This window comes from Canis lupus, chromosome 12 (assembly GCF_003254725.2).
Source record: "Canis lupus dingo isolate Sandy chromosome 12, ASM325472v2, whole genome shotgun sequence".
Classification (NCBI taxonomy): domain Eukaryota; kingdom Metazoa; phylum Chordata; class Mammalia; order Carnivora; family Canidae; genus Canis; species Canis lupus.
This window is the reverse complement of record NC_064254.1, coordinates 50,118,797-50,139,934: the sequence shown is the minus strand read 5'-3', so window position 1 is coordinate 50,139,934 and position 21,138 is coordinate 50,118,797. Positions and strand designations below refer to the sequence as shown.

General features: G+C 36.1%; 1 long non-coding RNA gene across 1 annotated transcript in view; it reads right to left on the bottom strand.

Moving 5' to 3' along the window:
* LOC112658723 (uncharacterized) overlaps positions 1-21,138 on the bottom strand; it is a 64,959-nt gene that overhangs the window by 7,417 nt on the left and 36,404 nt on the right. The window lies entirely within an intron of this gene.

Sequence of the window (21,138 nt, the reverse complement as noted above, 5' to 3'; positions counted from 1 at the left end):
TTGAGAGTGCTGAGAGCCCCAAGAACAAAATCCTTTTAATTTCAAACCCTGACTCAAGGCAAATCCAGGTCACACATGACTGTCCTCTGGAGGTAGAAGGCTCATGATACGTCTCAATCCTGTTAGGTAAATTTACAAGCCAGTTTATTTCTCAGTTACTTTATCCTGTTATGTCTAAAGTCTAGATTTATCAGAGGTTAGGCTAGAGCTGATCAAAAGGGACAGTTTTAAACCATGAAGAAACCCCTTTCCCAGCACGCTGGTTGAAAAAAATTCTTGTTTCAGACTATCACCACTCTACATAAAGAGCACATGCTTAGCTTTAGAGAGATAAAGGTTCTAATCCTAGCACTACCAGTTAGTACCTGTGTAGTATCCCAATACCTACATTCTACAATCTTCAGTAGCTTTATCTATAAATTGAAAAGAATAAAAAAAAAAGAAAAGAATAACACCTATTGCAAAGGTTTATCATGGATATTAAAAGAGAATTCATGATAAATCTTACACAGTGACTGGTATTGGGTAAATGATCAATAAATGGCAACCTTATTATTGTTAGCTGTAAGTCAACCAACTGAAATGGAAATTTTCTCATTCATTGATTCTGAGCACCTGATCAGGGAAGTATCAAGGAGTACTGGATAAATGACTTCACCATAAAGGTTTCCTCCCCTTCTTCAGAGAAGATGATGTTTCTTGTAGTTCAAGCTTAAGCCATGATGGGCCAGGAACTTAGAAAAGAAAGTGGGGTAATTTCTGAGTATACAGTGGCTGAAAGATGAATGTAAATTAGGCTGGGTGAGCTGAGAAATACAAGTAGTTATCTTGGGATCCACTTTCATTTCCATCAAATTGTATCTGAGCGGCTGGGTAGCTTCCATCTCATTCACTAGAGTGCAATGTCCTATCAGCAGAGGACACTTGTCCACTCACATTCCTTTGATCAAGGGATATCATGTTGCAAGTTTAGAATTGGCTAACAAGAAAGTAAACTGCGAAAAGGTATAAATTGTTATTCATCAACAGCTTTTTCTAGGAACTTCCCAACTTTTGACTTGCTGTGTTGCACACTTAGAACTGATTCAGTCAGCGGGGAATAATTAGCAGCCATGCCACACAGGAACAAAGTGTGCAGATTTGAGTTGATGTTGTGCTTAATGAGCCTATTTTAAAAGTTAGAAATCACCCAGCTTCCTATCAACCTCCACTTATCACTTTCTCATGTAGAGTGTGACAAAAATCAGAATCCATGCAAATGAGGTAATTCAGTCTTGAAATTTGCCATTTCCCTACATGCCAAGGGTCAAGGTTTATACCAAACTAGCAGATAAAAGTTTTTTCTTATTTATTATATCTACAACTACTACTATAGGGTTAGTGGGAAGTAAAGATCAAGAAAAACTATTATCTGGTCACTTTGATATATCTGGACAGATAAATAAATACATAAATATCATCCTGAGCAACATATGACTTATTTTTTATATATAGCAAGAAGAAATTTAAAAAATAAACTGTGCTATAAATGCCCTACTAACCTACAAAGACATTTAGGTTTTGTTCAAGCATTATTGATTGAGAAATATTTTCAAAATCCTCTTTTCTATGACAATCCTTCCCCATGAAATTTCACATTTGCTTTCATAATTCATTGCTGAATAACTCTACTGGGATCCTCTTTTCAAAAGTCCAATGGGTTTTGCACATTTAGGATGTGGGAGATGCAGAGGTGATTCTAACACAGCTCAGGCTGACTTCTGGGAGATCTCCCACCTGAAGAACAGGGAAAGTTTAAGTTCCTTTTCTTTACTTTTCTTATTCTCCCTTTGTCTTCTGTCACCCTCTTTCCCCAGGTAAGCCTATTAAATGCCTAATGCAAATACCAGTCTTCTTTTCAAATCTTATTTTCAGGAAAATATTTTTGAGATTTTTGACAAAATAGCTTTGCTGATTCACCATTTCAAGTATCTTTGATTTGTTACACCCCTCTCTATGCACACAGCCATACCCCCACTCTCTTTTATCACCACCTGCCTAGACCCCTCTTCTCGACATTCTTCTCTCTCTCCCATGTAATCCTTTCTGAAAATGATGTCAGATCAATATTTCCAGAACACAAATCTTTATGCTTCACTATTGAACCATAGTAGACACTCAATCAAGTGTGAGCCAGATTTCATAGTTACTAGCTGAAGGCTACTGTAATTTATTTCTCAAATATTAATACATATTTATAAAAATATGTAAAAGACCCCCACCTTTCTACATTATAATGCCATTTCAGGACTTAAAGTCGCAATCACTATATTCTAAATCACATTATCAATGTGATCAAAATGGAATCTTCTCTCTATATAGAATTTAGGAGACATAGATAATATTCTGAAAAGCTACACAGAGTCCTAAGACTTAAAGATCAGCTATCCCATAATACGGCTTATCTAATGGCTTGGGTATGAATGTCAGACTCTTCCACCCCAGCCTCATAGCAACTATTCAAACCCTACATGCATCCTAACATCGTCTAACCCCTTTCAGACCTAGCTCCAACATACAATCCTTTCTCATGCAATCCATTCTCCTGGGATATTTCCATATCCACTGTTCCCATTTTGCTCCATCTATTTCTATCAGCTCTATATTATGACAACCCTGAAGACCCCTACAGATTTATCAGTCTGTGCTTTGCAATGCAGATGTATCTTAAGCTACATTGCTTTCTCGTGCTACAGAAACAGTGTATGCATTTCGGTAACTGTGATATTCCAGACTATCTGGAATATCTCCATTGCAGCCCTTTCTTGAAGTTTCTCTGAATTCTTCAGCCTAAAGTGATGCTTCCCTTCTCAAAATTTCTGTGTCACCTATATAAAAACAATGATTTGTTTCCAACGTGTAGAGGTCTCTGCTTCATGATTTTTTTAAAAAAATTATTTATTTACTCATGAGAAACACAAAGAGAGAGAGAGAGAGGCAGAGAGACAGGCAGAGGGAGAAGCAGGCTCCATGCAGGGAGCCTGACGTGGGACTCAATCCCGGGTCTCCAGGATCACGCCGTGGACTGAAGGCGGCACTAAACCGCTGAGCCACCCGGGCTGCCCCTGCTTCATGTTTATTATTCATAATTCTTCAACTATGTTATAAAACCCTGGTGAGCAGGAGTCCTGTCTTTATATCAATTTTACTTTCCACAGAATCAACCAGCGCTGAGTACATTAATAAATGTTTGTTGACCTAGCTTTTTATCTTGACTAATACTTCACCTATGGGTCAGAAATAAGTTTTATGATTCTAGAAACATGTTTTAGTCTTATAGATGCTTAGTATTATTAAGGGAATTGGCCATACTAATAATAATTTAGAGGTAACTAATCTTATAGGGGACTGGATATCAACAAAATTAAATTGAAAATATAGTTTACAAATATACATGCATGATTGAGTACCAGCATTATAACAAAATGTGACAAAGGAATAAGGGGTAGAAAAAGCAACTGTATACAAAAAAGAAAAAAGCTAAATAGCATACAGTAAAATAAGTGAAAATTGGTTGATGAACTTCTCCAATAATAAAAGAATTCTTCTAATAATAGGCACATTTTTACATATAAGAGGAAATTTCTTTGAATGTTTACCAGGATTGGGCAATAATTACAGAGTGTTCACTACATGGCAGATACAGCTTTAAGCATTTTACATATAGTATACCTAAGCTCTATGATTTATGATTACTATCTCCTTTTATCAGATGAGAAAACAGGCACAAGGAGAATAAGCAACTTGCCCAAGATCATTAAGGCTTATAATTGGTAGGGCTGAGATTTGAATATAGGCTTCCACCCCTAAGGTCTGTGTGGTTACTTCTATGTCTTACAAAAGCAGTAGTTGGTATGCAAAAGGCTTTTACACAGTTTTCTTAAATTTTTTAGTCTCTATAATATATTTTCCTTTGGGGAGAAAACTTTGCAAAATCTGAAATAATTAAACCTAAAGAAAGTTTAAATGCAGTCTGTTTACACAGGCTATACACCTATTTTCTATAAAAAAATTAATATCCGACTTGAAAATCACTAGTGGTAAATAAATATGGTAATGAATTTAGGAAGTGGTTGAGCCTGGTTCTTACCTGCAAAAAATGAGTTTAAATAAAAATGTATCCAACAAGTATTCACACCACCAGAGATTTTCCATTATCTCTATTGTAACACAGTTCTAAAAATGTTTCTTTAATAATTTACTTTGCAGCTGTATCAAAAGCAGCATTACTTTTCACTCTATGAAAACAGTATGTGAAAGTTGAGCTAAATTTTACTCAAGTGTTTCACTTGAGTGAAAGCTTTCACAAAGCATATTGGAGGTTCATAATAGAATATGAAACATTTCAATTTATTAAGTATTTTTCTTACAAGTATAAGTATAAAATTATTTTCATTCAGTGTATATCTTAGTCCGAATGGGCTAATGCTATGCTGTGATAACAAAAAAAGTCAAAATGGGCTAATGTTATGCTGTGATAACAAAAAAAAGAACCAGTGACTTAAAAAAAAACAACAACATTATTTCTGCCTTATGTTGTCTATCTAACTATATCTACTTCAGACCCTGTCAAATGGGAGGATGGATAGGGGACAAAAGGGACTCATTTATTTTTGTATTACAAGGATTCACACTGATAAAGATTCCACCATTTTATAACTCTATCATCTCAACTGAGGTTTCAGGTTCACTGAGCTGGGAAAGGAAACATAAGAAATTAGCTCCTTTATATCTCCACTAAAGAGGGAAATTTCATTACCAAAATAAGGCACATAGCCATGCCAACTAGAATTTTGGTGAGCACAAGTGATATTTTGCAGCCATTTTTATTTTCATCAACTATTTAGAAGTAGATATTAACTTATGAGTCTAAAAAATTAAATTTCAATATTTCAGTTTTTTAAAAAAACAATGCACAAACAAAAGAAAAGTGAAAGTTTAGTAATCTGATAATCTTTTAAATTGAAATGAATTGCTTGAGAGATAAATGGATTGTGGGCATTGTGGTGAGGACAGAGCTGAAGTCTTAGAGAAGGGATGAGACATACTAATGCAGGGAAAAAGTAAATCCCTATAGTAAATGGCTTGGAAAAGCAATGGGGCCCAAATCCCCTGAGTTCTTATAACCAAGAAGATTTAAAGCTTGGAGTTTTAAAGTTCAGCATGCTTGTCCATGGAAGAGTTCAAAAGACATTGGGGCTGACCTTGGAGAAAAGGCAGGGCAAACAGCCTACATAGAGCCTGGAAACAGCAATCTATGGAGCACCAGAGGTGCATAGTGGGAAGATCAGTTGTTCAAATTGGAATATGTCCCAGAGAAGCAACATTCATGGAAAGACCTTCCTGGGAACAAAGGAACTGCCAGGTGTCATTTCCCCAACTCCTCAGTACAAGCAGAGGGCCACTTGTGGGAACCAACATTGCACCCATACTTGCTACATAACTTGATTACAGCAAGCTCCTCCCCACAACACTCCAAAAGAACTGCTTTTCCCAGTCATGTGTGCCTCATTCTCAGTAAGACAGGCCCCTCACCAAGAAGGCTGCCTCAAACCCCTCAGTAACTCCATCAGGTCCCTAAACCCAGGAGTTTTGCAAGGCCTCAGATACAGCAGTAGATGTAACAGCTCTCATTTCACAAACAGACCAGAGCACACCAACTAAAACATGCCACACTCAGGCCAGGGAACAAACACAACTCATAATAGGCAAAGAGAGGCCCTTCAGATAACTGACCTAAAGGATAGAGCATCCAGGACACAACAACAAAGCATAAACAGCTCATATTGGGGGCATACTTTTGGAAGCACCAGTACCAAGGGAACAGAGGACACTATATGGCATGGCACTACAGGGCCTCTTCTTCATAAAATCAGTATCTGGAGGAACAGAATATATAGCTAATTTTACTAACTAAATATTATATATATATATATATATATATATATATATATATATATACTAGATAAAATGAGAAGACATAGAAATGTGTCCCAAATGAAAAAATAGAATAAAGCCATAGCCAGAGTCCTAAGTGAAACAAATATAAGTAACATGCCCAATAGAGAACTTAAAGCAATGATCATAAGCTCACTGGACTTGGGGCACCTGGGTGTCTCAGCTGGTGAAGCATCCAACTCTTGATTTCAGCTATGATCATAATCTCAGGATCATGCGATTGAACCCTGTGTCAGGTTCCACACTGGTCATGGAGGCTACTCAAGATTCTCTCTCCCTCTCTCTCTCTGCTCCTCCCCCATTCTCCCACTCTCTTAAAAAAAAAAAAAAAAAAAAAGGATACTCACACTTAAGAGTGAAATATATCAGAGATCATTAACACAGAGAAAGGAATAACATAGAAGAGACAAAGCATTCAATAAATGAAATGAGAAACATACTTGGTGGTATGAACAGCAGGCTGGAAGAAGCAGAGGAAGAAATTAATGACATAGAAGACAGAGTAAAGGAAAGTAATCAAGTTGAACAAAAAATAGAAAAAGAAATTATGCAAAACAAGAATAAACATAGGGAGCTCAGTGACTCCATCAAACGTAAAAACATTCATATTATGAGTCCTAGAAAAAGAAAGAGAAAAAGGGACAAAAGATTTATTTGAAGAAATAATAGCTAAAAACTTCCCTAATCTGGAGAAGGAAATAGATATCCAGACCCAAGAGGCACACAGAAGTCCCAACAAAATCAACAAAAACAGATCCTTACCAATACAGATTGTAATTAAAATGGAAAAATATAGTGATAAAGAAAAAGATATTAAAAGCATCAAGACAAAAGAAGATAGTTACATACAAAGGAAACCCCATAAAACTATCAGAGGATTTTTCAGCAGAAACTTTTCAGGCCAGAAGAATTGGCATGATATATTCAAAATGCTGAATGGTAAAAACTTGCAGCGAAGAATACTCTATACAGCAAGACTGTCATGCAGAGCAGAAGGAGAGATAAACAGCTTCCCAGACGAACAAAAGCTAAAGGAGTTCATGACCACTAAACCAGCCCTGTAAAAAATACTAAAGGTGATTCTTTTAGAGAAAAGGTAGGATCAAAAGTGACAGTATGAAGGTAGGAAACATAAAAGCAGTAAAAATGAATGTTTCTGTAAACATCAGTCAAAGAACTCACAAAATAAAAGAATATAAAATATGACAACATATACCTAAAATGTGTAGAAGAATGTGTAAAGAATGGTTCAAATTCAAACAACCAGCAAGTTAACAGAGACTGCATATGCAAATGTTATATACAAATCTAATGGTAACCATATATTAAAAACCACTAATAAACATGAAAATAATAAAGAGAAAGAAATCCAAATATATCACTAAAGAAAATCAACAAAGTATGAAAGGCTCAGAGAAAACTCAGAAACAACCACAAAACAAGTAATAAAATGGCTATAAATGCATATCTATCAATAATTACTTTGAATGGAAATGGATTAAATGTTCCAATCAAAAGACACTGTGAAAAAATGGATTTTTTAAAAAAGACCCATTTATATGCTGCCTACAAAAGACTCATTTTATACCAAAAGACAATTGCAGATTGAAAGTGAGGGGATGAGAACAATTTATGATGCAAATGGATGTCAAAAGAAAGCTGGAGTGGCAATACTTATATTGGATGAAATAGACTTTAAAACAAAGACTGTAACAAGAAACAAAGAAGGACATTATATAATAATGAAGGAGGCAATCCAAAAAGAAGATATAACAATTATAAATATTTACATGCTCCATATTGGACCACCCAAATACATAAAATAGTTAATAACAAACATAAAGGAATTAATTGATAATAATGTAATAATAGTAGGGGATTTTAACATGCCACTCACAGCAATGGACAGATTGTGCAAACAAAATAAATCAACAAGAAAACAATGACTTTGAATGACACAGTGGACCAGGTGGATTTATCAGATATATTCAGAACATTCCATCCTAAAAAAGCAGAATACACATTCTTTTCAAATGCACATGGAACATTCTCCAGAACAGATCACATATTAGCCCACAAAACAAGCCTCATACAAGAAGAAGTAAATCATACCATGCATCTTTTCTGACCACAACACTATGAAACTAGAAATTAACCACAAGAAAAAATCTGAAAAAGACCACCAATACATGGAAGTTAAGTAACATGCTACTGAACAATTAATGGGTAACCCAGAAAATAAAAGAAGAAATTAAAAAATACATAGAAACACATAATGAAAACACAACTTTAGGATGCAGCAAAAGTGGTTCTAGGTGGGGAGTTTATAGCAATACAAGCTTAAAAACCAGCAGAAGGAAGGAAATAATAAACATTAGAGCAGAAATAAATAATATAAAAATTTAAAAATACCAGAACAGATGAATAGAACAAGGAGCTGGTTCTTTGAAAAAGAAAAATCAATAAAATTGAAAAACCTCTAGCCAGACTTATTAATAAAAAAAAGAGAAAGGACCCAAATAAATAAAACCACAAATGAGAGAAGAGACATAACACCACAGAAAAACAATTTTAAGAGAAAATTATGAAAACCTATATGCCAACAAAATGGACAACGTAGGTGAAGTGGATTAATTCCTAAAAACATATGACCTACCAAAACTGAAACAAGAAGAAATAAAAAATGTGAAGACTGCCAGCAAAGAAATTGAATCAATAATTAAACAACCCCAATAATCAAAATCCCAGGACCAGATGGCTTCACAGGGGAACCATATCAAACATTTAAAGAGGAGTTAATACTGGGGTGTCTGGCTGGCTCAGTCACTAGAGTTTGAGACTGTTGATCTTGGGGTTGTGCATTCAAGCCCCACAATGGATGCAGAGCTTACTGAAAACAAAACAGAATAGAATTAAAAGTCAATACCTATTCTTCTCAAACTATTCCAAAAAATAGAAAGGGGAAGAAAACTTCCAAATTCTTTCATGAAACCAGCACTATCCCAATATCAAAACCAAATAAAGACACCACAAAGAAGAGAACTACAGGCTTATATCTCTAGTGAACACAGATGCAGAAATCCTCAACAGAATACTAGCAAACCAAATTTAACAATGCATTTTTTAAAAAAATATTCACCATGATCAAGTGGGACTTGTCCCTGGGTTGTAAGAGGTTCAGTACTTGCAAATCAATCAACGTGATACATCACATGAATAAGAGAAAGGAAAAGAACCATATGATCTTTTCAAAAGGTGCAAAAAAAGCATTTGACAAAGTACAACATCCATTCATGATTAAAACCCTCAACAGTGTAGGTTTAAAGGGAACATATCTCAAGATGAGGAAGGCCTTATATGAAAAACCCACAGCTAACGTCATCCTTACTGAGGAAAAATTGAGAGCTTCTCCCCTAAGGTCAGGAACAAGACAAAGATGTCTACTCTCACCATTTTTATTCAACATAAGCCTAGATGGCCTAGCCCCAGCAATCAGACAACAAAAAGAAATAAAAGGCATCCAAATCAGTAAGAAAGAAGTAAACCTCTCACTATCTGCAGATGACATGATACTATACATAAAAAATCCAAAGACTCCACCCCAAAACTCCTTCAACTTATAAACAAGTTCAGTAAAGTCACAGGATATAAAATCAATTCACAGAAATCATTTGCATTTCTATACACAAATAATGAGTAGCAGAAAAAAGAAATTAAGAAAACAATCCCATTTATAATTGCACCAATAATATACGATAATAATAATAATAAGATACCTAGAAATAAACCTAACCAAAGAGGTGAAAGACCTATACTCTGACGACTATAAAAAACTGATGAAAGCAATTGATGATAACACAAAGAAATGGAAAGACATTCCATGCTCGTGGATTGGAAGAATAAATACTGTTAAAATGTCTATACTACCCAAAGCTACACATTTAATGCAATCCCTCACAGAACTAGGACAAACAGTCCTAAAATTTGTATGAAACCACAAAAGACCCCAAATAGCCAAGGCAGTTTTGAAAAAGAAAAGCAAAGTTGGAGGCATCACATTTCTGGACTTTAAGATGTATCATAAAGCTATAGTGATCAAAACAGTATAATAACTGGCACAAAAAGAGACACATAGGTCAATGGAATAGAATAGAAAACTCAGAAATAAGCCCACAATTACAGGTCAACTAATCTTCCAAAAAGCAGGAAAGAATATCCAATGGCAGGATGCCTGGGGGTTCAGTTGGTTAAGTACCCCACTTTTGATTTCAGCTCAGGTCATCAGGCTCCAAATTCAGCAGGGAGTCTGGTTAAGATCCCTCTGCTTGTTCTCTCTCTCTCTCTCTCTCTCTCTCTCATTCTCTCTCTTTCCATTTCTCTCTTTAAAAAAAAAAAAAGGAAAAAATAATATCCAATGGCAAGATGACAGTCTCTTCAACAAATGGTGCTGGGAAAACTGGACAGCAACATGCAAAAGCATGAAACTGAACCACTTTCTTACTCTATACGTAAAAATACATTCAAAATTTATTAAAGACCTAAATTTGAGACAGGAAACTGTCAAAATCTTTGAAGAAAACACAGATAGTATCTTTTTTGACATCTGCCATAGCAAATTTTTTCTGGATAGGTCTCCTGAGGCAAGGAAAACAAAAGCAAAAGCAAACTATGGGGACTGCATCAAAATAAAAAACTTCTTCACAGGGAAGGAAACAATCACCAAAACTAAAAGGTAACCTGTGGAATGGGAGAAGATATTTGCAGATGACATAACAAGTAAAAGGTAGTATCCCAAACAGATAAAGAACTTATAAAACTCAATACCTGGAAGGAAAATAATCCAATTAAAAAATGAGCAGAACAGGAATTTCTCCAAAGAAAACATACAGATGGCCAACAGACACATGTAAAGATGCTCATCACTTATCAGGGAAATGCAAATCAAAACTACAATAAAATGCCACCTCACATCTGTCAGAATGGCTAAAATCATAATACAAGAAGCAACAGGTGTTAGCAATGATGTGGAGAAAAAGCAATCTTCTTGCATTGTTGATGGGAATGCAAACTGGTGCTGCCGCTGTGGAAGACAGTATGGAGATTCCCCAAAAAGTCCAAAGTAGAATTACCATACTTTCCAGCAATGGCACTGCTGGGTATTTACCCAAAGAATACAAAAACACTAATTCAAAGGGATACATGTGCCCCAACGTTTATAGCAGCATTATCTACAATAGCCAACATATGGAAGCAACCCTAGGGTCCCTTGATTTATGAATGTATAAATAATATGTGATACATATATGAAATATTGAATATAATATATGAATAATGAAATATTACTCAGCCATAAGAAAGAATGAAATCTTTCCATTTGCAATGACATGGATGGAGCCAGAGAGTATAAGGCTAAATGAAATAAGTCAGTCAGAGAAAGACAAATACTATATGATTTCACTCATATGTAGGATTTGAAACAAACAAAAAAAAAAAGGAAAGGGAAAAGAGAGAGAGAGAAAGAGAGAGAGAGAGAGAGAGAAACCAAGAAACAAATTCTTCAGGGAACAAACTGATAGCTACTAAAGGGGAAGTGAGTGGGGGTGGGGTGAAATAGGTGATGAGGATTAAGGAGTGCACTTGTGGTGATAAGCACCAGGTAATTAAAATAAAATCTTAAAAAATAAAAATTAAAGAAATTAAATACTAAGAGCAATTCCAAAAAAAAAAAATTGAGAAGTCAGACATCTACATCCACAGAGTTTTAAAAATAGGTCAGATAAGATGCCTATATAAAAAAAATCAAATAGAATGCTTAGTAGATAAATGTCCCAAAAAATGTCATGTAAATTGTCATGTGTGTTCAAAGATAAGAGATCTTTGAGTAACAGTTTTAAAGCTGGAAAGGACCATGGATATTTTTGGGTTCAACATCTTTATTTTACAGATAAAGAAAATGAAACCCAGAAAGTTTCAAAAAGATCTGTCCAAAATTACTCACAGTTTGGTAGTTGCTCAATGTTGTTCAAAGACTAAAACTTCTTTACTATAAATGAATTCCATAAAGAAAAAAAATGCATAAAAGGGAATACATCCAGAAGTTTAAGAAGCACTGGGAAAAAAGAACATTTGGGAATTAAGTAATTAAATCAAAAATTTTTTTACATTAGAAAAGATTATTACTAATTGTCATAATGACTAAAAACATTTACACTTTAAAATCAGTATGAATAAATGCTATTTTAATGAAATTCTCTATCTCTAAAAGATTTGTAAGGAAACTGTTTTCATATAATCTATTTATTATCCCACAAAGCACTAGCCAAAATCTATGAAAACTATAACAGTAATTTAAATGCTTAGCCTACTACCTTTTCAAAAAGCCAGAGAGGAAGAGAAAAATCTAAGAATAAAATTACAGCAACTTTATTAATTGCTACTCAAAATGCCAAATTTACATATGTTTAAATAAATCTAAATGGCAAAACTGACCGCTAAGCATTTTTAGACGAGTTTGGAGAAATTAATTATGTACTTCATCTTTTAAAAAGACAACTTAGTATTCCAAGCATTCGCCTTTTTGTCAAAGATAATAAATTTGATTAAGATTATATAAATTACACTGTACTAAATAGGATAATAACTTAAAACATATGGAGAATGGGATTAGCCATACTCTCTGCATCACTTCCAATTTTAAACATAATACCAAGTATGTATGCTTAACTTAGAGACTTTTTCTAGTCTTCTTTTTAAAGCTGCTATTCATATAAAGGTCACTAGGTTGTCTTTTAAAAATAAATCTATAATCACTACAAACTGTCATTGTATCTGACCAAGATCAAGTGAAAGACCAAAGGCTTAGACTTGAGTGCAGTTGCTCAAGGAGTTAGAATGAAATGGTAGATGTAAAAATTCAAATACATGGGCCAAGACCTGTCCCAACCGCTCAACTGAAACAACCTATTTGACTTTTGGTAGTCATAACCTTGACTGTCTGAGCATTTCTTAATCCACAGTGACTCCTAGCCATGAGCTCACTCTTTCAGAAATAGTAGAAAAGCACCCTGAAACTATAGCTCTTAGGTTACCTCAAGAATCATATTGGTTAATTTTATAGGACACCACTATTTATTCTCCACAGCAGTGACTTTCAACTTTCCTGCTTTCCCAGCCCACCGAAGCAAGGCAACACTCCAACTGAAAGAATGGAATCACTTCATTGAGTAGAGAAAATAGTAGGATTCAGACCCAAGGTATACAACCTGAGATGCAATCTCAGGTTGCTTGCCCCTTCAGCCCCACACCACGATTGTCAATTGATGAGCACTGCTGTAAAGCTTTACAGTAAAACAATCTGACTAAACAAGTTTGTACTATACACCTGTAAGGTTCAATGAAATGGAACAACACCTGCTAAAAGAGAGACTCAGACAACTCTGACAGAGGATGAACTGTGGCAAACTCCCATCTCTCCTATCTTGCCTCTAATCTTCCAGCACTTTACTCAGTTTGAGCATCATTGCCATCTCTTCCATGTACACATGCAAACTTCAGTGTGTTTTAAAGCCATAAGACTTTAAAATTCTCATACATAATCTTCACAATGACCCCATAAGGAAGGTGTTATTGGTCCACTTAAGAGATCACTAAAGTGGAGTGCTTGGGTGGCTCAGTTGGTTAAGCATCTGCCTTTGGCTCAGGTCATGGGTGCTGGGACAGAGCCCTCGCTGAGCAGAGACAGCTTCTCTCTCTCTTCCCTGCTTCTACTCTCTCTTGCTATCTCTCTCTCTCTCTCTCTCTCTCTCTCTCATAAATAAATAAAATCTTAAAAAGAGAGAGGTCACAAAAGTAAGGTACAGAGCAGTCCAGAGTCTGCCCAAGGTCTCAAAAAGTGGCTAGGTGAGGTGCCAAATCTCCATCTACCAGATAATATCCTAAAGACTGCTTCTACTTCTAGGATAAAGAGGAGACAAATGGGAATCCCAGGGCTCTGAGACAATCACTTCTCAGGTGGACCACTGATGTCAATGCTGCCGCTATTTACTCCTACATCTCACTGCACTGTATACACATGACATTGATTTCTGAAGGCAATCCATAAATTTTGGTTTTATTGCTCACATCTCACCCTAAGATAAAGTCTGAAATATCTCAACCAGGTACCAAGACTCTCCACAACCCCATTCAAACACATTTTTGCAAGTTTATCTATCACTGTTCTCTGACTGAAATTTCTAGTTCTGCCAAACAGATCTTCTCCCCTCACAGCAAACTCACTTGACTAACTCACTCCAGACTAGCTTCTTCTTTATCAGAACTTCCCAAGAAAACTCCCACATGGCCCACTCATTTGGCATTTATTTTAGAATGCCTTGAACTCTGCTTTATGAAGCAAGCATGCCTTGTCTCTACAGACTGGTGAATTACAGACTGTCATAGCTAGGAACTAATTAAGATATTACATGGTCCAAAGCTCTCACATTTACCAAAAAGGAAAGTGAGCCCACAGTCACACAGTGGATAGATCATATGCCTATCATGTTCACACAAACAATTACTATTTTATCTTACTATTTTAGATACTCCATTTTATATTAATCATCAGCTCTACATTTATTATGTCACTATCCAGAAACTGCAATGTAATAATTTATGAAAGAACCGGCCCTAGAATCCAATTGCCCTGACTCCTCTTTAGAACCCAGCTCCATGATAATCAGATGAGTATATCCTACAGCAGCCAGCCCAGAGTCTGTACATAGGCATTCATTAACTATTCTTTGAATACAGTTTATTTATCCCAAGCATTTCCCATCCAAAGAAAATGTTCTTCATATACTTGACACATGTAGACATGATTTATCAGGCCAGTAACATTACATAACAAACATCCATCCTTGATTCCTCCTTCTCCTTATACTCCATATCAAGTGAGTTTTGTTTTAGCTCAAGATCTATCTGACTTTCAACCTCTCCATTTCCATCATCCTAGTCCAGGCATTATAATGATAACATTATAACATTATAAACATTATGTTTATCTGGACTACTGCCAAAAAAATCCCAATTGGTATTTCTACTGTTCTTCCCTCAGTCTTCACTCAATCAGTTCCCCTCACAAGCACATCACCCACACTCCAACTTAGAAGTATTCAGTGATTTCTCATTGCACTTAGAATAAGATCCAAACTCATGACCATGATGCAAAAATTGTCTCACATTTCATTCTCTACCCCCTCCCTTCTTGGTTTTCTTTCTGTCCCTCAAACATTCAGGCCCTGTTGTCCTCCAGAGTCTTTTATATGCCGTTCTTCTTGGCAGTGCTCTTCCCTTCCTTTAGAGCTGCCGCCTCAGGTTTCATGTTGCACTCAAATGTCATTTCCTAAAGAGCTTTCTCTCCCTAAATCAACCTCTCACCACCACTGGACACTTGTTTTATACCATTGTCTCCTCCACCTTATCCCAGACTAAACAAATGAGATCAAGGACCATATCCACCATATCCACCTTCTTCTTACAGTAATATCTCCCTGGTTGGTATCAGGTCTGGCCAAGAAGAGTCACTTAATATATCTCTTTTAAATGTATAAATGTCCTTGAAGACACACAAAAATAATTATAAATATAAATTGGACTTCAACTCAGGGGCTACCACCAATTAGATGATATTTTAACACAAAAAGTATAATGTATCACATATGTCTAAGTCATACTAACACTTTTTCTTCCTTTACTGAGAAATGTGATAAGATAGTAAATCTGGATTTCAACAAGGATTTGACTACTTCTCTGGTCATATCCTTTTGGAGTAAAAATGTCATTAGCATGAGCTATCAGTGCTCCTGAGTTTCTGAGGCTTCCCAGGCAATTCTGACTCAGTAAATACGGATTGGGACCAGGAATTTGTACTTATAAGTGCACTCCCAGATAATTCATGTCATCAGACTTTTAGGGAATTACTGTACTGGGTCAATTGTTCTCAACCTTGGCTACACATGAAGAGCTATCACCTGGATAGTTTTAAAAAATTACTCAGTCCTACTCCAAGGATTCTGATATAATTGGTCTGGTATAGGGACTGGGCATTAGGATTTCTAAAAGTTCTTCAGTTGACACTAATGTGCAGCAAAAGTTGAAAACCACTGGGCCTGATGACAACATTATATGATACATTTGTAATAGAGTGGATAACTATGCCGAAAAGATACCAATTAACAGATTAATGCCAACGTGTTAGGAATTTCTTTCTACGCACTCTGAGCTCAGTCCTTTCATGATCAAAGTTTACTAGTGACTTGGATGGAAATAGAGAGGCGTGCTTAACAGTTTTTTTCTATTGCACAAAACTGTGAATATAGTAAATAGTTTGGATGACAAAATTAGAATCTAAAATATTCACCATATTGAAGTCATAGGACAACAACTGTTCCAAACAAGTGACTGCATAAAGGCAAAGTGGGGTGACATGTCTCACCAGCAGAATAATTTGAAAAGAACTTAAGAATTTTATCTGACATTGAGTCAATAGATATCTACAGGTCAGCCTGGGTGATTCAGCGGTTTAGCGCCACCTTCAGCCCAGGGTGTGATCCTGGAGACCTGGGATCGAGTCCCACGTCAGGCTCCCTGCATAGAGCCTGCTTCTCCCTCTGCCTGTGCCTCTGCCACTCGCTCTCTCTATCTCTTTCTCTGTCTCTCATTAACAAATAAATAAATCTTTAAAAAAAATAGATATCTACAGTATGCTATGGTTACCAAGAATACTGTTTTCCATTAAAATGGCAATGTAATAATTTTTTTAAAAAAAAGGACATAGATAAGACCATGAGTTCACTGGTAGCAAAGGTGACCGACAGAGGAAGAAATAAGGACAAGAGGAGGAGCAAAGACATGACTACATATGTCTGAGGGTTCTTACATAAACCTAAATTAGATTTACTTTGAAGACACCAAGAACTTAGAACTAAGAACAACAGACAGAAGCTATAAGAAGACAGACTTAGGCTCAACATGAACAAGAATGTTCTAATGGTAGTGTCTAAAGGTAACGTGAGCTGCCTGGAAAGCAGTGAATTCCTCATCATTGAGAATCTTCTAGGTCTAGAAAGTAGTCACATTGACACTTCCTATGTGACCCTCTCTTTCTTTTCTTTTCTTTTTTTTTAAGATCCTATTTATTTATTCATGAGAGACACAGAGAGAGGGGCAGAGACATAGGCAGAGGGAGAAGCAGGCTCCCTGTGGGGACCCCGATGCAGGACTTAATCCCAGGACTCTGGGATCACACCCTGAGCCGAAGGCAGATGCTCAACCACTGATCCACCGAGGCATCCCATGACCCTCCCTTTCTGATCCATTTGTTGCAAAGCATGAAGTTGATCAGAAAAGTTAGCAAACATCCATTGGAGCCTTGAACTTGGTTGTGTTGTGTAAGGAGGATTGAGCCAGGCTGATCCTTTCCCTAAGCAGTTCATTCCCTTTTGTCTCATCCATTCTTTTTTGTTGTTGTTCCAAGACAAATAATCCCCTATTTCTCTTTCCCTTCTAGTTTTGGTAGCCTTCTAAAAGGAAAGAGATCATAAATCAGTCTTTGAACCCCAACAATACTCAGTAATCTGGCAAAAGTAAGTTACAGAATTTACACTTCTTTTATACTGCTTGTTCTAAAATATTTTCCTCCTTTCCCTGAGTTCCAGCCAAAACATTATCAAAATAATTCATAAATCTGTGTCCTGATGACATACATTTATGTTTTGCTCCCTTTCCCCTTCTGACACAGAGAGATCATTCTGTCAACTCAGAAAGTTTCCATTTTCAAAAAAGTCTTCCCTCCTCTTTTACCTGTGTTTCCACCACTGTTCCTGAATGAACATTGGGAATGATCCAATTTTCAAAATCAAACAGGGCCACATATTATTAATCCAGATTAACATAAGATCTGGAAAAATCCATTTTTATACAATAAGACATTTATCATGTGCCCACTTTGTCAAGCAAGGCCAAGACCTTGGAATATGTCAGGAAAATACATACAACTCCAGATTTGTTAAGCATTTAAAAACTGCTAGTCATTCATTCACTTCAACAAATATGTATATTTATTGAGCATCTACAACAAGCAAGCTCATTGTCGGTGCCTAAAGAGAGTGGAGAACAAAGACTGACTCTATCCTTGTTCTGATAGATATAGTTTCTGGGGGAGAAGGACATTAATTAAATGATCACTCAAACAAATGTGAAATGCAAACATGATCAATGTTGTAAGGAATGATGAATGGAGTTTTTAAAACAAAAGAAAAATTTAACAAAGTCAGGGATGGCTCTGGGGAGAAATGACCATTAAGACTAAAAGTAGACATTTTCAGTATCTCAACAGAACTTAAACCTAAGTGAGGCACATGCTAAAATGTTAGTCCTTACAAAAGTCTTCTCCCTCTATGCCACTAGCACATTTTCAGTTTTATTTTTCATAGAGCATTTATCCTTTTTTCAAATTATCTTATATAATCACATTTTACATTTTTATTTTCCGTCCACTACTAGAATCTAAGCTCCAAAAAGGCCATTTTTTCCTGTCTGGTTAACTACTGTATCTTCAACCACATACACAGTTAATAGGTAAATTATGGAATGTTCTTGACTATTTCAATCTTGCTAATTTGTAAATAAGTTGTCATTAGTAAGAAAGAGAAAGCTGATACACAAAAACTGACAGAAAAGCCATTCATAATCATTCAGAACAAAATGAAATATTAATACTTTGAAAAGATTTTTATTAGCATAAATATTAATTTTCTATAACAGATAATCCTCAGGCAACCCAACCTGAAGCTTGAATTGGACAAAAATGGATAAATATCATCCTCGTGGGTATCTCCAAAAAATGTAGTTGTCACCAAGTTTGCAAAGGTCTCTTAACCTCCTTGTTTCTGTGAGGTTGTTACAGCCACTTAAAGCTCAGCTGAGAGCAGAGTACCCATTAAAGCTGTCCCCAGAAACCATGTTACACAGGCTCAGCCTCAAAGCCACATCACTGCTGGGAGATCCTGCCTGCTGAGGCAGGACCTTTGACCTATACAGCCCTCAGTCCCAGTAAAGGAGGCTTTCTTCTCTGGCCAGGCCCTGCTTCATAAAGCAAGGAGTCTCTGAGACCCATGGTACTTGGCAACCTGCAACCCAATGCTTGCCTTCCTAGAGAATTCTCTGAGCATTCAGGAGCCTGATGCTTTCTGTCCCAATAGCCTTTCATCTGCCATAAGGACTTGCACAAGATTCCCTAGGGCTCTGTCCTTCCAAGGGCAAATGGAACAAATATGCTCACTCTTGGGCACAGAGGCAGCTGTTAATTGTGAGAAGACTAAGATACAATTACGTGCGATGCCCATACAATTACAGGGGAGCGCTTCAGAATAAGGAATGAAGCTGTGGGTGGGAAGAGAATGAGCTCAGACCTCCTTTTGTGGCTTCACTGACTCCACCCTAACTTTGTTACCCCTGTCCCTGGTATTGTAGTGGCCTTTCCTCATCTTATCCTCTCATAGCAAATGTGACTTAAGTCTTTTTGGGTTTTCTTAAAGCTATTGATACACATCCAAATGGTTTTCAAGCTCATCACCTTTTCTTTATTCCCATCACTATTGCTCTTCTCTCCCTAGAATACTACTAAATGTCTCTAAATTGTTCTATGACCTGCCTATCCTTCATCCTATTCTGCCATTGTGAGAAGTTTTCCAGATTGCTTAAAATCCTTGGGGACTTTCTAGCACTTTCTGAATAGATGTCAAACTCCTAAGGGTGGACACTTGGGTCTGTAGCCTGCTTCTCCAGTGTCAGCTCTGGTAGCTTACAGGAAAAGGCCATGCTTTTTTCCATCTCTGCTCCTTTGCACATGCAGTCAGTTTAATCTGCAACACCTGCTCCAGTTACTTAACACTCATTCATCTTCCTGGTCTAATGCAAGGGTCACCACCTCAGGAAGCCTTTTGGAACCTTGATCTGAGCTAAGACCCCCCTAAGGGTCCCCATAATACTAGAGTACCTCTCTATCATAATTATCTGCTTTAACCTGAAAGACTAAATCCCTTGAAAGCAACTCTTTTACCTTTGTATTCCCAAAGCCAGAAACATTTTTTAAATATTTGCTAAAAATTACTGTAAGTAGTTATATATAAGACATATAAGACACTCAGATTTTGAAAATCTGTACTCATTTTGAAAACAGAAGATCACTTTCTACTTTTGGTTTGCAAGAGTTATATTTATTATTCTTAGCCTAACATAAAATTAGGATCTGGAAGGTAAAAATATACAGTTTACATAAGTGAAAATACTATTAGTAGGCAAACACTGAAAAATGTTCATCCATGCTAGTTATCAAGAAATGCAAAATCAAGCAATGTTAAGAAACATTTTGCATATTAGACTAGCCAAAAATATTTTAATGACAAAACTTAAGGTTGATTAGAGTGAAATTGTTACATCTTTGTTCCTGGCATTGCAAATTGGTACAATTTTTTGGAAAGTAATTTGGCAATATTTATTTAGAACCCATGAAAATATTCATACCTTTTGACCCAATAATTGGACTCTTGAGGTTTTGCCTAGTCAATATAAGTTTCCTAAATGGAACAAAATGCTACAAAATATTCAATAGTGTGTCATGATACCAAAACACTGAAAACCATATAACTGCCAAAATGTGTCTTAATATACACAAATAATTTGGTATAAGATATTTGCAACCCACATAACCAATAAGGAACTCATATCAAAAACAGGTTTCGAAAAAATCCTATAAATTAATATCACAAAGTATTAGACCAAAACATATGAAAAGGCATGAAATGGAATTTTTCATTGTAAACATGAAAAAATATGAATGGCCAATAGCCACAGAAATGTCTTTGGTATTTAAGAAAATGGAATTAAAATCAAAATAAGGTATCATTTATACTCATCCAATTGTCAAAAGTGAAAAAGTGACAACCAAATGTTGATTGCCTATAACTTATGTCCAGAAGTCTTTCTCTTTGGGATCTCTCTAGCCTAGAGAACTCAGATTTACACAAGAACATATTTTCAAAAAGGCTCATTAGAGCACTTTTTGTATGAGCAAAATACTAGGATAGCTCAAATGTCCAT